Here is a 24,257-nt window from a genome sequence, read left to right on the forward strand (position 1 = left end):
AAGCTTCATTGCTACTGCATTTTCTAGACTAAGGATTCATGTTGCACATTAATTTGTCACATCCATGCAAATGATGTAAAATCTTTATCTTTAGCCTTCCAAATAACTGTTGTCATCAATCCCTAAGAAATATGGAGTAAATACCTCTCCATGAAGTATAAGAATGCTAGACTACATATCATTAAAACCCTATTTTTGGAGATCATTTTAGGTGCTAGTATTACAACCCATGATGTTGAATATTGCATAATAAATGTATTGCAACATGATCGCCACTTTCCTTCATTAAAAGTGCATAGTATTTTTACTTGGGTAAAAAATAAAAAAGGTTACAAAGCTTCCATTCTAGAATCCTTGTGAAGGTATCTTTCTAAGCGGCGAGGATATGGACTTGAAATCCTACCATAATGGATCTCATCCCTACGATAGTGGATCCCATTCCCTCCATTGGGGATCTAACTCCTATGTAAGTGGATCTCAAATTTCCATCGTTGTCCTACAAATACAACTCACTCAAATGAAAAGGGGTTGGACTTTTTAGTCTTGAAACTATACTTCCTCTTTACTAAAGTATACATTGAAGGTTTTTGAAAGCAAGGTTTGAATTGAGGGCTATTGGGAGGAAGCTATCAACATCAAGGCTTTGATTGTAACTAACTCATTTTTATTATTAATACAAGTGCATATTTCTTTCCAACATTCATTGTTATGGTGCTTGTTATGAGATTCCTTGATCACTTGTATATATTATAGTAAATCATTTATGTATCACATGCTTTGATAATTTCTATGTTTGTTTATTTGCAGATATTTTCTTGGAGCATTGAGAATGAGATCAAAAGATATAAAAAACAACAACAACAACAATTATTTTGAAAAAGGTATGAACCATTCATCCAATCTTACATCTATAATTTGATGGTAACATAGAGAATGTATATATGTATTTGATTGTTTTGTTCTAGTGTTTGGTTTCCAAACCTTGGGAGATTGATCTTATCCACAAGAGAAATTTGTCTACCAAACAAAATTAGCAATTCCAATGGGAAACAAGTTGTTCCTCGATAGTATTACTTATTTTCTTAAGTCAAAATTTTCCCAAGTCTCTCGCAAACCAACTTGACTCTAAAAATGTAGATCTTTTAAATATTTTCAAAGTTTTTAAATTTTTTCTTGAGTTTCACGATCATCACACTTTGTTGTGAGAGACAATGTGTCGAAATCATACTATGTATTTTACAAGATGAGACTATCCATGTTCATTGCACTGATATGTACTAGATACCCACGTTGATCTCTAAAAAATTGGAATTTTCCAAAGGTTTCCTCTATGTGATGATGGATCTATTGATTACTTTGGTTTTGGGGTATGTTATTAATCTCATCATTAGAAAAATTTTGAGGTCTAAAATGGGCCTCCTAAGGAACAGTGTAAAATAATTTTCGAAATAATAAAATAATATTATGTTACATCATCAAATTTTAGAGGGAAAAAAGAAAAAACTACTTTTTAAACTTATCTCACTAGGTTTTACTCAAATTTAGAGTGAGAGCACTCATTAGATGCATAATTTAATATCCTCTTCAAAGGAGTGCCCATGTTGCATACTTTTGATGTACCATGCTACACAAAAAATGAGAAACATGAAAAACGTGATTGCAATATTTTTTTTCATGTATTTCTCATTTTTTGTGTAGCAGGGTCCATTGAAACTATGCAACATGGGTAATCCTTCGATGAGGAATTAAATTATGCATCCAACATGTTCTCCCACTCGAAATTTGAGTAGAATGATAGGATGATAAGTCGAAGGTATTAGTTGAAAAAGTAGTTTTTTTAATCTTTATGTTGGTAATGTTGGCATTGATGTCATTGATCACATGTATGTTGAATGTTGAATTGGTGATAATTTATGTTTGAATGCAAAAGGATGAAAGCGATGTGAAGTGAAAAGGTTATGCTAATCAATGTAAATGCTAAACATTGTCAAATGGAACATAAAATATTGAGACACAAGTTGAAAAATAAATGTTTTAATTGAACAGAAAATGTATGACACAAAATAATCATTACTGGTTGAGCGATTTTATTTCAGCTCTAGTTTATGTTACAAATTAATTTTCTAAAATTGAAAATGAAGAGACAAGTTTATGAACAATTTTTTTTTTGGAAGACCAAGAGACAATGCCTCATTTCATATTCCTACAAAGAATAAAAGCAACCAATAAGGCTTGCTTATAAAATATAAAATGTGGAATGGAAAAATGGATTTTTGAGAAAAAACCAATCTGCATAATAAAGTTTTTGAGTAACAATAGAAGAGACACAAAGTGGAAAAGGTGAAGTAGTGCAATAGTAGACTTGACAACAAAACTGTGAATGAAGTGACCAACATTTGTGACTTGATGTTGTGCTTGAGAGATTTCCGCCCCTTTCTATATTGTAGCTTGAAAAATAATAGGTTCTAGCCTGTTGAGGTAGGAGCCTGCTGTGGGCTATAGCCTATAGAACATTTGTGGGAGTTGAATCTTCCTTTGAGGTATGAGCCTCTTATAGGTTGGAGCCTACAAAAATCTGATGTAATAAGGAGTAGCATCTTTCCTTCACATCACTTTCAGCCTAAAATGCCGAAGGTTCCAAACTGAATTTTATAGCTAATGCAAAAGCTATGAGCGCACTTCTAAGTGGTCTATGTGAGTTTGAGGTCCAAAGTAATTCATTGTGAGACAACCAAAGACATCTTGGTTAAATTAGAAAATATTCATGAAGGAGATAAAAAGGTGAAGATGGCACATTACAAGTGTATAGAACGCAGTTTGAGACTTTAAAAATGAATGAAGATGAAGATATAGCTAAATTCTTTTTAAGAGTTGATGAATTCGTAAATATCATGATGGGTCTAGGAGACACAATCAAAGATTACTTTTCTTTGTGTGTGTATATATATATATATGTGTGTGTGTGTATATACATATATATATATAGATATATATATATATATATATATATATATATATATATATATATATATATATATATATATATATATATATATATATATATATATTTCTTTTGACTTGTGTATATATTTGCTTTATTTTATTTATTTTTCCATTAATTATTGATCATTTAGTTTATTTTATTTCCATTAATTTTTTTATTTATCAAATGATCTTGTCTCAATTAGGGTCTTGACTTGTTTTTATAATTTTTGACCTCCCTCCTTCTATAGAGTTTGACTTTTATTTTATTTATTTATTTATTTTAATAAATTAATTTAAATCTATTTCTCAAAAACTCGTTGTTTAATATAGTGGTTACTTTTTAATATTTGTTTTTAATAAATTAATAAACTAATATCATAATTTAAATATTATTTTTCAAAAACTAGTCGTTTAATATAACGTTAATAATATTTGTTTTAATATATTAATAAATTAATATCATAATTTAAGTATTATTGTTCAAATATAGCCGTTACTTGGAAATTATGTCTCTACATTGCTCTCTATTTAAGCCTTTGCCATGGTCTGCCTCTTCATCAGGTCCTGATGATGAACCACACTTGTTGGTTCGAAACACATCGGCCAAAATTTTTTCGTATGTGATTTCTACTAAAAGACTTTGCTTAATTCATTATGGATCACAGAAGCTTGAATATAGAAAAATATATTGAGGTCATTTCCTTCTAAATTCAATCTTAAGGTTTCAACTATGGAACAGACCACAAACTTTGAAACTCTGAACATAGATCAACTAATTTACTCTTTGACATCATATGAGATGAGGATTCCAAAAGCAAAGGAAGCTAGTAGAGAGGACACTTTCAAGGTGACAAGCCCATAGAAGAGAAGGAGTGTTCATGCTCAAGTTCTAATGAAGAAGAAGTGAAATTTGTCAAAAGGTTGAAGAAAGACATAGGTAAGTACAAAGGAAAACTTCCATTGAAGTGTTTTAATTGTGGAAGAGTGGGAAATTGTGCATCAAAATTTCTTTATAAGAATTAAGAAAATCAGCGTAAAGGGAAAGAGAAGAACAAAGCTAAAAAAATGCAGAAAGAGAGAAAATTCAAAAGAAAAAGCTTCTATGCTCAAGAAGATAACAGTGGATCTAAAAGTTCCAATGAATCCTCTAGTGAATACGGAACCAATGAATTCATGTTGATGGCCTTGGAATAACTGAAAAGGATTGCCAAGAATATGCAAAAGAAGAGGAAGGTGAGTTAGACCTTGAGGAGGAGTTAATTAATGCCCTAGATGAAATAGAAAGGATTAAACTAAAGAATAGGAAGCATAAAGAGATCCTATTGAAATATGTAAAGAATAATCAAATTCAGAAGACATTATCAAGTTGAAATTTTAACTTGAAGAAGCAAAGAATATTGAATACATTTTAATGAAGCAAATAAAAGAGAAAAGCCAAGAGTGCGAAAGATTGGAAGAAGAGGTGGTAAGTCTGAAGAATAAGCTAGAGAAGGCTCAAACTGAACTGAACATGAATATTCAACATATAAAGGCGCCTGAAAAAATGGATGTGATATTAAATGCTCACAAGTCTCCACTCATAAAGATTGGGTTAGGCTATGAAGGAGGATCTAGTAAATCCAAGACATGGGACAAAAGGACAATCACCTTTGTAAAAGTTTCTAGGGGAGAGGATGACAACTCACATCAATCTGAGAGAAAAAATTTGAGCAACACTTTAACATCAAAGGAACAACTACAAAGAAACATTGTCAGAAAAGTATAGAAGGCAAAAGAAATGGAAAATAAAACAACAATCTATGAGAAACCACACTTCTTTAGGAGACAGGGTTATCAAATGTCAACATGGTTAGATTCTCAAACAACATCCACTACCCTGTCCAAACTATTTAATGGTGCTGCTGTAAAAATTTTGGACATAAAGCTATAAATTGTAGAGCTTATGTCAGAAGAATTTATTTGGGAAATTTTAAGATAAGAAATAAAGGATTCACAAACATTAAAACAAACATGAATCTAGACAAAAATGCATTTTCTCCTCTCCTTGATATCACTGAATGTTTCTATTGTCACAAATTTGGGTACAAGTCATATCAATGTCAACTTAAACACAATAGATTATTATCTCAGAATATTTTTAGAACAAATGGATGCATGCAATGGAGAAATAAGGTATAAGAAATGAAACCCGGTATGCGTGACCTAGTTCTGTATGCTCAAGATCAAAACAATAAATGGTACATGGAAAGTGGAGACTCTAGACATATGACATGAGATAAAAAAAAGTTTGTTTCCCTAAATGAAAATAAAACTGGAAATGTCACATTCAACAATGATGAAGTAGGAAGATAGAGGAAAGGGTATAGTAGGTCTAAACAATGGAAGAGAAAATGCTCAAGGTGTATTGTTTGTAGATGGTCTGGCTAAAGGAGTTTGAACTGAGAATAATGTATATATCTTGAAGGAAGAAAGTGAAGAATGCTACATTAGCAAACAAGATGAATCCTGGTTGTGGCATAGGAGATTGGGGCATCCCAATTTTGATCACATCATCAGACTTGATAAGAAGAGTGCAGATAGAGATCTACCAACATTAAATAAGCCTCAAAACATTATTTGCAAGTCATGTCAAATGGGTATACAAACATGAACATCATTTAAAGTCAAAGACAAACTATCAAGTAGTAAGCCTTTGTAGACAGTTCATATGGATTTGTGTGGGCCTTCCAGAACAAAAGCACTAGGAGGAGAACAATATTCCATACTGGTAATTGATAATTATTCGAGATTGACTTGGATGGAATTTCACATAAATAAGTCAGAAGAATTTGAGAAATTTAAAACATTCAAGGCATTGGCAGAAAATGAAAAAGGATGCAATATAAAGTGCATAAGGTTAGAAAGAGGAGGTGAATTTACCTCAGATGAGTTTGTTGATCTGTGTAATGAATTTGGCATAAAATGAAAACATACTATTGCAGACACACCTCAACAAAATGGAGTTGTAGAAAGACAAAATAGATTTGTTCAGCAAATGGCCATAGCCATGATGCAAGAAAGAAACATTCCTTAAACTTATTGGGTAGAGGCAATACATAAAACAATACATATTCTTAATAAGGCATCTCAAAACCAAACTGTGATAAGAAACCTTATGAACTATGGCATGGTAAGAAAGCTTCAATCGTCTAGAAAATTATATATTACAGAGCAATGGAATACATAGAATATTGCATAAATATAAACACAGAAAATGCATAAAACCAGAGAGACACAGATATACGTGGTTCACCTAGTTTGGGCTACGTCCACCCCGAACAACCATTCCTTCCTTTCTATTATCGAACGAAAATGAAGAGACACAACCTACGACAAATCCACTGTAATATCCTCTGTTTTCTCTCACAGTCTCACCTCTCTATTTCTCACTCAGAGAATACACATCTATTACACAGCCTCAATACAATGCCCTCATACAAAGAGAGGGGTTTCCTTCTAGGGAAAAAAACCCTAAACCAAACGTAAGTTCTACCATTAGATCATCTGCCTAATCAACGGCCCAGATTGACTAGAAATTACTATACTTTTACAAGGAAATTTTACATCTGTTTTTAGCTTCGAGGGCGCTACCGCTGAAACCCCCGCCGGGGGACCGCTGGCCCCCGGACCTCCCAGCCGGGGGGGATTAGCCACCCTGGACCCTTGCGGGGGGGATAAGTCCCCCCCGCACCCCCCCGCATGGAGGTGTGTACAAACTTCCTGGGGTATACATCCGGCTGAAACCAAGACCTCTAAATAATCATGCTCCACACCCAACAATCTCCCACTTGGAGAATGATTGTAGCAACTCCACCGCTGCTTCATTTGCTAGACAATGACTCCTCTTTGGACCTGGTTGTTTCTCATCTTCATCGTCATCCTTGAAGACCAATTGAAATTGAGCATATTCTTAGTTTCTCCCTGGTTACAACTTTTGTTAGCATATCTGCAGGATTCTAGCTAGTGTGTATCTCTTGCAGCTTCAACTCTCCATCTTCGAACACTGATCGTATGAAATGGTACTTGAGCTGTATGTGTTTAGTCGTGGAGTAAAATGTTGAGTTCTTTGCAAGATGAATGGCACTTTGGCTATCACTATATAATGTGCCCATATCATGCTTCTTACCCAATTCACCCATAAACCTTTGTAACCATATCATTTCTTTACTAGCCTCTATAGCAGCAACATACTCTGCTTCTGTTGTTGAAAGTGAAACAACACTTTGGATTTTTGAAACCCAACTGAAAACTGTTCCACCTACAGTAAATACATATCCTGTAGTGCTCCTCCTGTTATCTCTATGACCTGCCATATCTGCATCAACATATCCCTGTAGAGAAATGTTTGAACCCCCAAAGCATAATGCTTGATTTGTGGTACCTTTCAAATATCTGAGATTCCATTTCACTGCCATCCAATGTCCCTTTCCTGGATTTTTCATGTACCTGCTTACAACTCCCACTGCATGTGCAATATCAGGCCTTGTGCAGACCATTGCATACATTAAGCTTCCAAATGCTGATGCATATGGAACTTTAGACATATAATCCATGTCTTCTTGGGTCTTTGCGCACATTTCCTTACTAAGTTTGAAATGGCTAGCTAAAGGTGTACTAACTGGTTTTGCATTGTGCATATTAAATCTTTTCAACACCTTTTGTATGTACTCATTCTGAGACAATGTTAATTTGCGATTTTTCCTGTCTCTAGTTATTCTCATACAAAGGATTTGTTTTGCAGCTCCCAAATCCTTCATTGCAAATGAATTTTCTAGTTTTATTTTGAGCACATTTATTTCCTGCATGTTAGACCCTGCAACAAGCATGTCATCCACATACAATAATAATATAATGTAGCTGCCATCATTTTTCTTTTTCAGATAAACACAATGATCAGAGTGACATCTAGTATAACCTTGTTCAGACATAAACTTGTCAAATTTTAGATACCACTGCCTTGGAGCTTGTTTTAAGCCATACAAGCTCTTCTTCAACCTACACACTAGTTTCTCCTTCCCTTTTACCTCATATCCTTGTGGTTGCTACACATATATCTCTTCCTCCAAATCCCCATGGAGAAAGGTTGTCTTTACATCTAACGGCTCAAGATGCAAAGCTTCAACTGCTATTAGACTTAAAATAGTTATGATTGAAGTTATTTTAACAACAGGAGAAAATATTTTATCAAAATCAATATATTTCTTCTGTGCAAACCCCTTCAACACAAGTATAGCTTTGTACCTCTGTTTTCCTCCATCTTCTTCCTTTAGCCTGTAAACCCATTTATTCTACAATGCAGTTTTACCTACAGGCAACTTGACTAAGTCCCAAGTCTGGTTATGCATTAAGGAGTCCATCTCTTCTTCCATGGCTAGCTCCCACTTCTTCCTGCTTTCAACTTACATTGCTTCTTCATAACATTCGGGTTCACCAGAACCAGTCAACAATAAATAATATAAGAAGGAGAGTATCGTTCAGGGGGTATACTTATCCTGGTAGATCTTCTAACACCGCTTTCAGGTGTTTGGGGTGCCTGTTGCTGTTGTGGTGGTTTTTGTTGTTGTGGCTATTGATTATTATTATTTTCAGGCACCTTTAATTTTTCTGTGATCTCATGAAGAACTATGTATTCCTTGTTTTCTTTTTCCTGTTTCTTTTCATGCAACTGATTCTTATACAAGACCTTTTCATTCAATATTACATCTCTGCTCCTAATGATTTTGTGATTTCCATAATCATATAAGCGATAACAAAAATCATTAACACCATATCCAATAAAGGTACATTTCTTTGATTTTGCCTCAAGCTTTGTTCTATTTTCTTTATTAATATGGGCAAAAGCTTCACAACCAAAAGGCTTTAAAAAAGAGTAGTTTACCTTTTTTCCTATCCATGCTTCCTTTGGAACACCACCATCCAAGGAACTTGAAGGCCCTCTGTTTATTAGATAAACATCAGTATCTACAGCATTTGCCCAAAATTGTAAAGGCAATCCTGCATGCAATCTCATGCACCTTGCACTCTCCATGGTTGTTCTATTCATTCTTTCTGACACACCATTTTCTTGTGGTGTTCTTGGAACTGTCTTCTCTCTGCGAATTCCATGCTCTAAACAGTACCTATCAAACTCTTTGCTGCAATATTCACCTCCATTATCTGATCTGAGACACTTCAATTGCTTTCCTATCTCAATCTCAACCAAATCTTTCCATTTCTTGAAAGTATCAAATACATCAGATTATTCTTAATACAATAAATCGAAGTTTTTCTAGTTGCATCATCAATAAAAGTAACATAATAACGAGAGCCATTGAGAGATGATACCTGAGCAGGTCCCCATACATCTGTATGCACAAGCTCTAATTTTTCACTCTTCTTTTCTTTCCCAACTCTAAGAAATCTGTCTCTCTTTTGTTTTCCGTAAATGCAATTCTCACAGAAGTCCAAATCAACATTATTCAAACCCAACAACAAATTCCTTGAGTGAAGAATCTTCATCCCCTTCTCACTCATGTGTCCGAGCCTATGATGCCATAATGCTACATCTGCTCCTTTGGAAGTTAAAGCATTAACATAGTTAGAAATACCATTGCATAAATACAATGTACCAACCTTTTCGCCTTTTGCTATTACCAGGGCTTCTTTGGTGACCTTCCAAGCTTTATCTGTGAAATTTGTCACACAACCTTCACCGCCTAACTGCCTTGTTAAAATCAGATTTTTCTTCAGATCTGGAACATGCCTTACCTCCTTTAGTAGTCATTGGCTTCCATTCTGCTGTTTTACAAGAACCTTACCCATTCCAACAATTTTACAGGGTTTATCATCACCCAAACGGACTTGTCCAAAATCTCCTTGAACATAGTCATGAAAGTATTTCTTATCAGGTGCGGCATGGAATGAGGCCCCTGAATCTACCACCCAGGAATCCGTAATATTTTCGAAAGAAAGAATCAAAGCATCTTGTAACACCTCACCTGTCACATTTGCTTCATGATTGTTTTCTTGTTGTGCATATCCTTCTTTTCCCTTCCGAGATCTACATTCTTTGTTTAGGTGTCCTTTCTTTCCGCATTTCCAACACACTATCCACGATCTGGACTTGGATCTGCCTTTCCTTGATTCACTGCAATATCCTGAGCTCCTTCCTCTTTCCATTTTTCTTCCCCTAGACTCTGCACTCAAAGCATTACCCGATGTCTCATCGGAGCTTTTCTGTCGCATTTCCTCGCTAAGGATAGCACCGAAAACATCATCAAACTTTAAAGTACTAGATCAAAAACAGAGTTACTAGTGGCCATTACTAAACCATTCCAACTTTCTGGCAATGAGCATAAGAATAACAGAGCTCTAACTTTATCATCAAAGTTTACCCCTACAGAACTTAACTAACTTGTAACAGTTTCCTTCGAAATGTTGAAGGCAAACGACGCTGTGAGGCACAACCGTACTATTCCCAGTGCCTTTCTATCGAGAAGGTTCCATTCTTCATCTGTCATACCCATCGGCATCTTTGTTTCTCCGCCCAATGGTAGGTACAGATCTTTTTGATACAGATAATCTTCCATCTGCACCTTCCACAGTGAGAAGTTTTGGTCGTTAAATTTCTCAACCCTAAACTTACCATCTTCCACCATTTCTCCCACTCGAACGAGGAACCCTTCTTTCCTGCGAGTTTATCAGCCAAATAGACCTTCGGCTCTGATACCAGTTGTACACAATCAGGACTTTGACCTAAAATATGGTCACCCAAGCATGAAACCCATGCTTTAATAAGTCACATTAATAATAATAATAATAATAATAATAATTCTTTTCTTTATTCTTTTGACAAGTACATTACATAATGCCTCAAGTACATTATTGAAGACCGAACATAGTTACATTTTCCAACACTCGCTCTTAACTAGGGAGGTATTCATAATGTACAAATACAATGGAAGATCTTAACTATATGAACCATGAAGAACTTTAGGCACCACAATGTAGGAATTTACAGGGTAAGTTCCACAGAAGAATACCAAAAGGACACCGCTCACAACCAGATCTCAAATCAATACACCAGTATTTTTGACGTGGTTAAAACCCTCAGAGTGCAAGGAGGGAAACAGTCCACGGCCTGTCCCAACGTGGGTACAGACAATTTATTAATCAAAGAATGAAAATTTACATAAGCTTCTCTCATGCACGGATTACCCGAACAATGACCCTCCATGCGCTTTAAATAGAACTCATGGACCAATCGGGTGTCAAGCCACGGATCAAGTGTCGGTAATACCGAGGTGAGAGTGAACCGTCGGATCACTACATATCGTGACCGTCGGATTGTAAGTTACAAAATGTACAACGGTAAAGAAACACACTTTACCTAACTCTAACCTAACTCTATACTAGACCAAGTTGAACTTAACTATATCCTATGTGTCGGAATATCCTAACATCCCCCCTTAAGAACAACTTGGGATAGGATTGAAGGATTTACAAATATGACACAATAGGAGAAGGAAGGAGGCACTAGAGCCTATCCCCCCTTAGTGACAACTTCCTGAACTCCAAGCATATATCGAAGTTTAGTGAACTTCGCCTCTGTGAGAGCCTTTGTGAAGATGTCTGCAACCTGATCATCTGTTGGACAATATTGCACTTCAAGAACATGGTCATGAATGAGCTTTCTGATGAAGTGCATGTGTAGTTCAATGTGTTTGCTGCGCTGATGCTGGACTGGATCTTTGCATAGCTGAATGGCACTTTGATTATCACACCAAAGTGTGGTTGGATGCTGCTGCTCAAAGCCAAACTCTGATAGGATCTGACGAAGCCACAAGGCTTCCTTACTAGCTTCCACGGCACCACGATACTCTGCTTCTGCTGACGAAAGAGAAATGGCAGCCTGTTTCTTACAAGCCCATGTAATAGGTCCTGAACCAAGAGTGAAGACATAACCGGCAGTAGACTTCCGATCATCAAGGTCACCAGCCCAATCAGAATCAGTGAAACCAACTAACAGAGGAGCTGCTTTGGCACTGTAATGAATCCCAAACTGTACTGTACCTCGAACATAACGAAGTATTCTTTTAGCTGCTTTCCAATGACTTTCACGGGGGTTTTGCATAAAACGAGCAACAAGGCCAACAACAAAGGAAAGATCAGGACGAGTATGGGTTAAATACAAGAGTTTTCCGACAAGTTGACGGTATAAGGTAGCATCAACTTCAGGAGAAGTACAAGAGACTGAAAGTTTGACTCCAGACTGAAAGGGAGAAGGGGCTGGCTTACAGTCTTCCATGTGAAAATGACGAAGAATATCACAAGCATACTTGGACTGGGAAAGGAAAATACCCTCTTGGGATTGCAAGACTTGAAGACCGAGAAAATAGTGTAAGTGTCCTAAGTCTGTCATTTCAAATTTCTTTTTAAGGCTGGACTTCACATGGTTTATAAGGTTGGGATCACTACCAGTAAGAATAAGATCATCAACATAAAGAACAAGGATGATAAGAGAGTTGCCCACTTTCTTGGTGTAGACAGTATTGTCAGAATGACACCTAGAAAAGCCAGATTCTAAAAGAAAGCTATCCATTTTGGCATACCAAGCTCGAGGAGCTTGCTTGAGGCCATAAAGGGATTTCTTAAGTCGACAAACGAGGCTGGAGTCTGTTTGTATGAAGCCAATGGGTTGTTCCATATAGATTTCTTCCTGCAAGTCCCCATGCAAGAAGGCAGATTTAACATCCATTTGATGGACTTCCCATTTTAAAGAGGCAGCAAGGGAAAGAACAAGGCGGATAGAGTTCATTTTGGCAACTGGAGAGAAGGTTTCAGTGTAGTCAATGCCTTCAACCTGTGAAAAGCCCTTAGCAACTAGACGAGCTTTATGTTTATCAACTTTCCCATCTGGTCCATACTTGGTTCTGTAAACCCATTTGCATCTAACAAGTTTGCGTCCCTTTGGTAGAGGAACAAGATCCCATGTATCATTTGTCATCAATGAATGATATTCTTCATTCATAGCTGTTTCCCAATGTGGATGGCCTGAAGCTTCTGCAAAAGTGTCAGGATCATGATTTACTGGAGCTTGAGCCAGTAAAGAAGAGGCTCTTTCAAACTGAGAACGTGTACGTCGCTGATCTGTAGGATCACCGGCAAGATCACCTGCTGCATCCCGAGTAGCACGGACCCATCTTGGAAGTTGAGGATCCTGAGAAGGTGGGGAAGGATTATCATCCTCGCTTTCATCATCAGAAGAAGAAATGTTTTCAAAGATAGAAGAGATAGGAAGAGGTGGCACATCCGCCGGACTAGGCTCGCAGGCCGATTTATTTTCATCAAATTTTACATCTCTTCTAATGATAACATTTTTGGACTTAAATGGAATAAGTCTATAACCTTTTACATCTTCAGAATATCCAACAAAAGTACATTTCTCACTCTTAGGTTCTAAAGCTTTATGCTTTTCATCTGGAATATGGGCCCATGCTTCACTTCCAAACACACGAAAGTGACTTACATCTGGTTTAATGGAACTCCAAGCTTCTTCTGGAGTGATATTCTCTAGAACCTTAGTAGGAGTGCGATTGATTATATAATTTGCACAATTAATTGCTTCGGCCCAAAAACTAAGACTGAGTCCTTTAGATTGCAGCATACAATTAGCCATTTCCTTTAAGGTGCGATTTTTCCTTTCAGCTACACCATTTTGTTGTGGAGTGTATGGAACAGTATGTTGCATTTGAATTCCATTTTCGGTGCAAAAGTTGATGAATGCATTTTTAACATATTCTCCACCATTATCAGTTCTTAGCTTAAGAATTTGATGTCCAGATTGTTTTTCAACAAATGCTTTGAAGGCCAAAAAGGTGGTAAATACTTCGCTCTTGAGTTTTAAGAAGTATACCCAAGTGCGTCTGGAGAAATCATCAATGAAAGTTAAGAAGTACTTGCAGCCAGAGAATGAAGCAACAGGAAGAGGACCACATAAATCACTGTGCACAAGCTGTAAAGGGGCTGAGGCGTGCCAAGAGGCACGTTTGTCAAAACTGTCCCGATGATGTTTTCCGAGTACACATCCGGAACAAACACCATCTTTGCAAGATACCATAGGAAGACCTGTCACCATATTTTCTTTACATAGATGCTGAAGGGAGCGATAGTTTAAGTGACCAAACCGCTCATGCCAAAGTTTGCTCACTTCATCATTATGAGCAACAAATACTGAGGGAAGATGGGATGACCCAAAGTTGTGAAACTTATACAACCTTTTGGAATCATCAGCAAGACCAGTAGCTAGAATCTGTTTAGGATCTTTTAGATCCTTGATTACAACATCATGAGGTGAAAATTCAACAATTTTACCTTCACCTGAATGAGTTATCTGATAGACAGATAGAAGGTTGCAGGATAAGTTTGGAACACATAATACATCATTGAACTGACCATTGTCTAGATGAACAGTTCCAGTCCCTACAACATTAAGAGATCTATCATCACCAACATATATATTTTTGGTGTTACAATCATTTAAAGAAGAAAACATGGCTTGGTTTTTGGCCATGTGACAAGAGGCTCCAGAATCAATGAGCCACTCATGAGAATGAGAAGAAGAAGAAGATACATTTAATGCATAACCAGACTGAGATGATTGACGATGACATGCAGAAAGTGCCGTTCCGGAAGTTGAAGTTGAAGTAGGCTCCAGATGGATGTTATGTTTCTTCATTGCGGCTTCCAAGGCTTCCATCTTCTTAAAGCATTTAGATTCTAAGTGGCCATCTCGATTACAAAAGTTACAATGTCTATCAGTCTTCTTCCATTTGTTTTTATTGGTCTTATCATTTTGCTGAAATGATCTTTCATCTTGAGGCTGAGTTGGTTTAGGACCATTCCTTTGAGGATAAGACTTCTTAGGATTCTTTGAATTTGGTTGCTGCTGGGCGGCTAACGCTTTCGTGGAAGAGTTTCCAAGATTAAGAAGACCAAGGTGTAAGAGTTTTTCTTGTTCTCTTATTAAGGAATCACAAAAGGAGTCAAAGGAAGGGGGCTTGTAGTCTTTGCCTTGACAAATGAAAGCTTCCCTGGTAGAATGGAAAGTGGAAACAAATACAGAGTAGGCTGGTCCCAACTTAGTAAGGATGGAATAAATAAGGTTACCATCTTCTTTCTTAACTTTAACACCTTCCAAGAGATATCTAAGGTTCTTGAATTTGGACAAGAAATCTTCAATGCAAGAAAAATTATTAGGATCCAAAGTAAGCAGCTCATTTTCAAGTTGATGGGCTCTAATTTCATTTTTAATCCCAAAAACTTTAGCAAGTTTTTCTAATGCTTCATGAGGAGTTTCAATTTCTGCAATGTGGAATCTAAGATCAGGAGAAACAGACATTCCTATCAAACCACGTGCTTGATCTTGTCTATTTTCCCATTTTTCGGCCTTGTCTTCATCTTTGGGTTTCTTCTCTTGGTCTGTGGCTATTCTGAAGAGACCTTTACTTCTAAGTAAATCTCCCATGTAGGCTACCCATTGGAAGTAGTTAGTGCTGTCAAGAATGACTTGGCATGGACTTTCCATTTTTGAAAAAAACTGAAGCTGAAGATGCTGAAAGTAAGTGGTCCAATGGATAGATCTCGAAAAAATAGGCGGTTTTAAAAAAAACGGCTCTGAAAAAGGCTTCCGGATGAAGAAGTTATGGCTTTTTGAAAAAAAATTGTTGACGTTGCCGGCAAAGTGCGCGAATGTGCGGGAATGAAAAAATCCGCCCCCACAAAATGGAGACTTGAACCCAAGACCTCTACTCTCTTAAAAGGTCTTTGAACCAATTGATCTATACAAAAATTTGAGAGAGAGAGAGAGAGAGAGAGAGAGAGAGAGAGAGAGAGGGGGGGGGGGGCCTCGATTTGCGTGCTTGCCTTGGGAAGACTCTTTTCCCCTACAAAACACAAAACACAAAACCCAACACGAATATCCAAAGAAAAACGAACCTTACGGCTCGAAGTTAGCTTTAGCCAAAAAACTAGAAATTTTAAAAAAAAATCTCAAAGTTAGCTTTTAGCCGAAAAACTAAATATTTTCCTCAATGTTTCTGATTTTCCGAGATCACACTAAGGTGCAGGGAAAAGAGCATACGCATGAGAAAAATCCTTTCTTTCTGTTTCTGATTTGCCCAGATCGCACAGAGTCGCAGGGCAAAGAGCATACGCAGAAATGAAAGGTATAGATCCGGGAAAAAAAAGGCTAAATAAACCGAAACCGAAATAAGCAGAGAGAAAATGACAGTAAACTGCAAAAAAAAACACTGTATACCTCCCGATCTGAAAAATGACGCAGCTAGGGCTACCGGAAACCTTTTCGCGTGAAACGAAAGGGGTTCCTCACTGAAACAGATGCTCCGAACGCAACAGAGCAGTCCTCTCGGCCCGAAAGCAGTCAGAAACAGCAGATCTAGGAAACGACAGCCGCATGCAGTTCTACCGGCTTCAGATTTGGATCACCAACGGACGCGGCCCTCAAATAGCTCTGATACCATGTAGGAATTTACAGGGTAAGTTCCACAGAAGAATACCAAAAGGACACCGCTCACAACCAGATCTCAAATCAATACACCAGTATTTTTGACGTGGTTAAAACCCTCAGAGTGCAAGGAGGGAAACAGTCCACGGCCTGTCCCAACGTGGGTACAGACAATTTATTAATCAAAGAATGAAAATTTACATAAGCTTCTCTCATGCACGGATTACCCGAACAATGACCCTCCATGCGCTTTAAATAGAACTCATGGACCAATCGGGTGTCAAGCCACGGATCAAGTGTCGGTAATACCGAGGTGAGAGTGAACCGTCGGATCACTACATATCGTGACCGTCGGATTGTAAGTTACAAAATGTACAACGGTAAAGAAACACACTTTACCTAACTCTAACCTAACTCTATACTAGACCAAGTTGAACTTAACTATATCCTATGTGTCGGAATATCCTAACACACAATGCCATAGACTAGATTCCTGACCAGTGCAATCTATCCAGCCAGTGACTCATCAGTTTAGGCACCACAATGCCATGGAACAAATTCCTGACCAAGGAAATCTACCTAGGTCGGACTAAGATGGAATCAAGATTTCATCCCCTTTGGGTACCCTCAGGCTTACTTTCTAACCATCAAACCAAAAAACAAATCCAGGTGTGTATCCAAAACATAGCTATTTGATCAACAACACCTTTCCAACTTCAGAAATCAACATAAACTGTCAACCAGATGTCTTCCCAGGCAATGCTTCACTTGTAAAGCTTCAACACCCATTGATCTGACAAATCAAGAATGACCAATCTCTCCCAATCAAACTTGATTGGTAACCAACATACTATGAAATTGAGAGATTCACCTATTCAAACATAACCCCCATCAGTAAGATACTTTCACATGTACATAATCAAATACAAACCTGCTGGGTCTTTATAGACAACTTGATGTTGCTTCTCAACATTCCATAGTAGGACTATCAATTGAACCTTTGAAATAAGATTCCTCAATCATATGTTTTCCTTCCTACTTCTCATGCAACAACATATCCTGCGGAGTTTATTCTTCAGTTAATACCAAATTATGCCCTCCCTCTCAACTAGGAAGCACCTCTTTATTCAAACTCTCTCTTAAACTTAGGGAGATCACTTTTATTCATGCTTCTTCTAGGAGATCAATTTTTTCCTTCTCGACATTGGAGAATCTTTCGTGGCTTCCAACCATTTCATTAGAGTTATCATCAATATCATCATTCTTATCACATCAATGAGAATATTCACCAAATTGAAGTTTGTGTACCTGCACAACTTAAATAGAAAGTATAACCTAATCTATAGAACCATGATGTTAGCCATATCAGAATCACCGAAGAATTTCATATTTATGCATATCAGATACCCAAACTTAATTACAAACAAGAGACACATATCCTTCAACCTCTTGCTAGGGACTTTGTTATACACCCTAGACTATTACAACATTCATTCCATCTAGGGTTTTATTGTGTCTTCCAGAGGTATGACATACCTTGCTATAGCATATAGAAAACCCTAGAAATAATTCACACAAATATATATCTACAAAGTATCTAACAACCTCTCAAAATACATATGTTAGAATTCTCATTAGGGATTCATAGAAATCCTAGCTTTCATACAAACAAATCAATCAAAGTCAATAACAATTTAGTCATTAACTTGACGAACTTCCACTAGGGTTAGTTCCAACCCCTAGATTTTAAATTAACCATCAAACAACCACTAACATGACTAGCTATCACTAGAGTTAGTTGCAAACCATAGATTTCGAAGCAATCATCAGATTCAACCATAGAATTCAAATTTCAACAATCTCTTCACAAATCTCAAATCATATAGTCATCATATATCAGCTACTTTGACTAAGGTTTAACTCCAAAACCACAGAATTCCAATTTCACAATCTCAACAATCTTACATAGATCTCAAATCATCATATTTGAGAGATTTTACATTAACTGAGGTTTAATACCAAAACCCTAAAATTCCACAAACTCAACAATCACTAAATACATAGATCCTAGATTGTTATATTTCACACTAGATAATGTTACTACTAGGATTTAACTGCAAAACCATAGATTTTCATTTTTAATAATCACTTAATAGATTTCCAATTGATATATCACACATACTAGACAATTTAACTTCACTAGGGTTTAGCTACAACACCCTAGAATTCCATATATCATCATCCTATTATCTCAGACAAGGAATTCCATTAAATCCTAAAAGAAGGACTTCCATTAAGTCTTAAAACAAGGACTTCCATTAAGTCCTAAGACAAGGACTTCTGTTGAGACCTAAGACTCATGACCATCAATTACTAGGTCAACACACATATCTAGGAACTTATAACCATACATAAGCATATCATATCATCAACAATATCAATACATATTGACCTAGACCAACCTAGGAATTCAACCAAAAGGACATATATGCCTAGATTTCATCATCATGCAAATACATTGCTTATCCTGTGATAGTAAAACCCAACTTCACAATGATCAATAAGAGTTAAACACACAACCATCTTTATTACACTAGGGTTTGATCACAAAAACACACACATACCAAAGGAAACGTTTCTAAGAAAATATAAGGGTCTTTCTCACACATTCCTCCAAAATCTAATGAGCTATGGTTCCAATGTAGAACATACATTCCACCAAACCCTAATGAGATAGGGTTCTAATGTATAAACACATCAAACCCTATATTACCAAAACTTCAAAGGTTCCAAGATTTTGGACATTATCACTCAATCCTAACAAGTTAGGATTTCCCGACCATACAAAAATTCTAAACATGACCTCATCAATAAAACTTAAACTAGAATTTCACAATATCCCTCAGTAGTTTAGGGTTTCAGACATTCACATTAGCATAACCTTCGGTTAGGTTTTTCTAGAACCTATCTAGGGTCTACACAATCAATCAAGAATATGAGTGGGGTGGATAGGTTTATCAAGAGACGAATCACCCAAATAAGAATTACTAAGATTCAATACAGATAGTCATAAAAAAAGTTAGTAATAGATCATTAAATGAATAATCCTTTCAATCAATGTATTCAAAGCATACCTTTGTCTCTTGAATAACCTTGTCTTGAGAGATCCTCCTTCTTGCAGATGTTTTCCTAATCAAGACAATAGAGGGAGAAATGTGGTTAGTATTTAATATAATAAAAACTAAATGAGTACATGAGCGCAATACTGAAAAGACATGAGATTCTTATCTTTTGGAGTTGTTGGGGGCTCCATCCAAAGCTTGAGGGAAACCTACAAACTTAAGACAATACAAAAATTCCTTTTCCAAAATATGTTAAAAACCTATAAATTCTAAAATATATAAAACAAGCTATATAAAGCTACAAGCAAGGGACTTAATATTGTAAGTTTCTAATGTCAGGTTCTTTGGGCATGACCTTCTTGGAGTCTCCCTGTACATCAAGGTTGGATTGATCCATTCCTCTCTTCTTATTCTTTGGATTCTTAGGAAGTCACTTTTGTAGTGACCCTTCTTATGACATTGATAGCATTCTATCTTGGACCTATCAAATTTCTTCCTCGATTCCTTCGGTCTCTTTCATTTATCATGAGAAACATAAGAATTTGATACTCCTTTAGTATTGACAACGATTAAGATCCTTAATTCTTCTTGACTACATGTGGTCCATAATTCTTCAAAGGTGGGAGATACCTTCGAACTATTGAGACCTACAACAAATCCACTCCAAGAGGGTGATGATCATAATAGAGTAGTGATTACAAGTTCTTTGTCTAGAAAAATCTCATCGATGGCTAAGATATCATCTCCGAGTCTAGCTATCTTCACAAATAAGGTTGCCACAATAACTTCTTTAGTCATCTTTGTATTCCTCGGCTCATTCTTCAAACTTGCTACTTGACCAATGTTCTTAATAGTGAATGGCTTCAAAAAGGCTTCATACATATCCTGAGCATCATAAATATTAGATATGAATGGGAAAAGGTTGTTTTTTATCCCTTCTATCATCAGAGTCATAGCCACCAATTCTAAATCTGTAAACTTTGCTTTGTCGGCATCAATGGCTTCTTCTATAATGTTGTTTACATTTCCTTTTACCAATTCCAACACCTTGTCCTTCTCGAGGATTAGGTAAATCCTCTTCTTCCGGGATATGAAGTTATATACTCCTTCAAGTTTTTTATCACCCTTGATTGAGTTAGACATCTTCCTCAAATATAATAGACTCCTTCCCTGAGATAGTACCTATGAATGGATCAAGTTGAGACTGCCTTTTTCTTCTTTCTTCACAAAAGCTCCAATAGCATGTTAAAAAATCACTAAGGTAGTAAATATTTTCTTGATATTGATAATTACTTTTGATGTTTCTTATTATTATGATTATTTATATATTCATTCTTTATTTTATTAACAAATAACCAAAAGCACCATCACATAAAACAATAGACACAAGATGAAGATGTAGGCACACGCTTGGGAAAAACACCCCTCGAGGGGAAAACCCAGTTAAGATAATTCTTCCTTTAAATAGTATCATTTGGTACTCTTCATACTAGACCAAGACCAGACATTCCATCCACACCAAGTCAACCTCCCATAATTTCGACCTCTTCCCAACAACTTCGACTATTCAACAACTCACAGCTTCCGACAATATTGAAACTTGGAAGACTTTGATCTCCCAATCTAGAGCACAAAATAGACAGAGAGAGACACCAAAATTTTGATATTCCTTGTCTCATTAGACTTCACCAAACTCGCACTCACTTTCGCTTCTCGTCAACAAGATTTCCCCAACTACAAGAGAACTTCACAGTTCTTCCCAGCAACAAGATATTTTTGCACTTCTTCCCTGCTACAATAGAATTCAAGCTTGATGAGAGAGTGATGATCCAAATGAACTCGATGACCTTGCTTGTATAGGCTTCTTGTGGGGTCAAGAAGGGTCTCTTTAAATGTAAAATAATTCTATAGACTTAGAATAAATCCTATAAGTCCACAATGGGGACTTTTACCTAAAACATGGTGACCCAAGCATGAAACCCATGCTTTAATAAGTCATAATAATAATAATAAATTTTTTTCTTTATTATTTTGACTAGTACGTTACTTAATTAGTTAAGTACATTATTGAAGACCGAACATTGTTACATTTTCCAACAAACTATAGGCTATAGTCTACGGTATCCAAAAGGGACAGGATTTACATTGATAACATACACAGATGTGGATTGGGTCTGTTGTGTGGATGATAGAAAAAGTACAAGTGGTGGTGCATTCTACCTATGAGAGTCTTTGTCTTCTTGTTTAAGCAATAAATAATCATCAGCTTCTCTATCTACACCAGAAGCAGAATATATAGCATTTTCAGCTTGTTGCACACAACTGTTGTGGATGAAACATACACTATAGGATATGAAGGTTAATTTTAATGAACCTGTATCTATCAAATGCAACAATAAAAGTGAAATAAACATTTCCAAAATCCTATGCTCCACTCAAAGACTAAGAATATAGCTATAAAGTACCACTTTCTCAGAGAATATGTCGCTCAACAAACAATGAAGTTGGAGTACATACCCACAAAAGAAGAAATAAAAAATATATTTACAAGCCTCTTGCTAGAGAACAATTTGAATATCTGAGAAACAAGTTAGGGATAATTTTTGCAAACTCTCTTCACTAATGTGACTTCAAAAGCAGAACTTAAAATTCTACAGAGTATATGAAATTGAGCACGATCTAAGGGGAATATTATAGGTGAAGGAAGGAGTAATGAAGAGGAACAAGAGGCTTATGATTATGTCAACAATTTGAAGAAATTAAGAAGCAACAAGAACAAAAGCATAATCCAATTGTGAGATCACGCCACTTTCTTCATGAGCTAGAAACATCAATCAGTAACCATTCAAAAGTCCATTCTTCAATGATAATTTATTATGTACGCATGTGTATCTCCTATACATAAATGTGTAAATAAATATTTTCAAGCATAAATAGTACTGCTAAGACAATTTCATATCTATTGAAAGCGTGTTATAAGATAAGGCTAACTTATTGTATAATTTCTTCATCAATTTTCTCTCAAAATCCTTCACCTTCTAATAAATCTAAGTGCTTATATGGAATGCATCAATGTACATTATGATGATCCTTGTATTTAACTACCGTTTAATCTATGAAAAACATAAGATCCATCAAAATATATGCATGGAAGCAAAAACAAAGGTATTGACATTAAGCGGAGTAGAAAATTATATTATATTCAAATATATATGGATGCAAGAAAAAGAAAAGGTATTGCCATCAAGCGAAGGATCAGATTCTTTATATATTTTTAAGTTTGTTTTAAATAAGCATTCAGCATGAAGCATCATGAGATCTAGATCTGAACCATATTATTTGCAATCTCTATGTGTAGACATATATCTCAACAGCTAATTAAATGTTGTACTATTGTAAAAAATAATTTCATGTATATATCATTTATGAGTGCAAGAGACTCCTATTGAAATGAAGAAGGTTCTGTATGTAATTAAGTTACATTACTGCATTTCACTGCATCAGTAGGATTTCTCTAAATCCTTCAACACTATTCTTATGAACACAAATATTTGGATGCAAGAAGAATTAAAATATATTCATCATCAATAAAATAAATCTCTTGAAAAGCATCAACAACATAGTTGAAGATGAAGATCAGATGAAGATCCAACATGTCATAAGGATTTGAATGAAGAATCAATATATCAGGAGCTTATAGCTATTCTAAAGCATAACACTTAAATTAAAAGAGGCATCTTCTTAACATGAGGCTATGGTTAAACAAAAAATATATTACAAAGATATGCTTATTTGAAAAAGAAAAAATTGCATCATACAGAGAGGGAATTCTCCATGTCTATGAATGTTGTGGAAAATAAGGATTATCTCTCACATAGCAAGAAAATGGACAGCAAAGATGGCAGGAGACAAAAAAGTCAAATAATGAATACCAACAACCATATATTCCACTAAGATACATTTCATATATTCCTAATTTATTCAATGGTGCGTTATACTAAATTGAAATCATTTTTTTTTTTTCTTCTGTGCCCTAAATTAAGCCATGACCTTTGGAGATCGAAGAGAATTTTGATGTGAATTAATGCACAAATGGAATTAGTGACATTGGAACAATTGTAAGCCTTGTTGGTCAGTGACGGAATTAGAGAGAAACATTAATGCTAATGCAGACAAACCCTTGTATTGGAATGATTGGAATGATGTTATTATACAATATTTATTATATAACATCTTTTGGAAGCGTTACTGTTATCACCTGGATTGAACCTCAGGCTGAAGGAAGGCATTGCCAGTGTAACCACAAACCATGCTTAGCCAAATAGCTAGCCCTACTAGAACAGGAGAGGGCTCTCTTCATCAGGATCTCAACCAAGATGACTGGATCAAGAAAATGATATTAGGCTAGGTATAGTAGTACAAGGTTTGATTTGATTTTGAAGGGTTTTGCTGGATCAGGAGGAGCCAAACAGTTAGGGCAAGGAAATTAGGTCAAAATTGCAAGGTGTTCGATGGGGCAAGGTAGGCACATGGCTTAGAACTCTAGGGTCTAATGGGTGAGGTGATTCAAGATAGGTGAGAAGCTAGAAAGAGCATGTAAGCAACAT

At 36.1% G+C, this 24,257-nt stretch overlaps 1 pseudogene; it reads right to left on the minus strand.

Moving 5' to 3' along the window:
• Positions 1-23,961, minus strand: part of LOC149198214 (dolichyl-diphosphooligosaccharide--protein glycosyltransferase subunit STT3B-like) — a 46,198-nt pseudogene extending 22,237 nt beyond the window's left edge.
• Between the last annotated feature and the right edge of the window lie 296 nt (positions 23,962-24,257).

The sequence above is a fragment of the Pinus tabuliformis genome, chromosome 2_2, assembly GCF_031772625.1.
Source record: "Pinus tabuliformis cultivar Carrire ecotype Pingquan chromosome 2_2, CPIR1, whole genome shotgun sequence".
NCBI lineage: Eukaryota > Viridiplantae > Streptophyta > Pinopsida > Pinales > Pinaceae > Pinus > Pinus tabuliformis.